This window comes from Pteropus alecto, unplaced genomic scaffold (assembly GCF_000325575.1).
Source record: "Pteropus alecto unplaced genomic scaffold, ASM32557v1 scaffold45, whole genome shotgun sequence".
Lineage (NCBI taxonomy): Eukaryota > Metazoa > Chordata > Mammalia > Chiroptera > Pteropodidae > Pteropus > Pteropus alecto.
This window is the reverse complement of record NW_006442491.1, coordinates 31,728,711-31,729,599: the sequence shown is the minus strand read 5'-3', so window position 1 is coordinate 31,729,599 and position 889 is coordinate 31,728,711.

Sequence of the window (889 nt, the reverse complement as noted above, 5' to 3'; positions counted from 1 at the left end):
GGCTGCTGCGGCTGCCGCGCCGCTCGCTGCTCGCCGCGCTCTTCTTCTTCTCGCTCTCGTCCTCGCTGCTCTACTTCGTCTATGTGGCGCCCGGCATAGGTAGGAAGGAGGCCTGGGACCCGGTGCGGGGGATGTGTGCCACTCTGGCCGCGAGAGGACTCCGGGGAACCCCCGCCCCGCCATGGGGGGACCGGCCCTCAGGATCCCTGGCTCGGAGGGACCTTGAGCCTGGCCCTCGGAAGACTACGGGGACTACGGCATGACCCTCGGGAGACGCTAGGACATTCCCGCCTTGTGCACTCAGACGGGGTGCGGAGCACCCCTCCCCGGCAGCCCCCCCTCCCCTCCAGACCCAGTCTGCTCGCGACCCCGGCGTGCCTTCACACACCCCTCCGTGCGGGGACGGCCTCTTTCCCGCCCTTGCCTCCCTAGAACCCCCGCTTCCCGCTTCTCCGCTCGAGAATTCCCGCTCCTCCTCCCTCGGGGTCTCCTCGAGCCCCAGTTCCCGGCATTCCACGCAGCCCGACCCCCCCACTCCATCCCTCCCCACCTTCCCGGTTGCCATCCATTCTCCCCCTCCCACCTCCCCGGTGACTCCACCGTTTCCTGCTCATCATCCCTACCCTTTCTTCCCCTCCACTTTCCCCTGTTACATCCACCTCCCGGTCCTCCTCTCCAACACACACATTTCTCCTCCAAGTGGCCAGATCCCCGTCCTCGCCCGGTGGCACCCCTCCCTTCCCCGTAAGGCGGTCCACTCCCCATTCAATCGACTAACCCTTGAGCGTCCCACGCCTTTTGCGTATCTCCGTCCCACTCCCGTCCTGCCTACCCCCAAGGGCACACTCTTGTCACCTCGCCGCCTTACCTCTCCTTTCTCAACACCCCT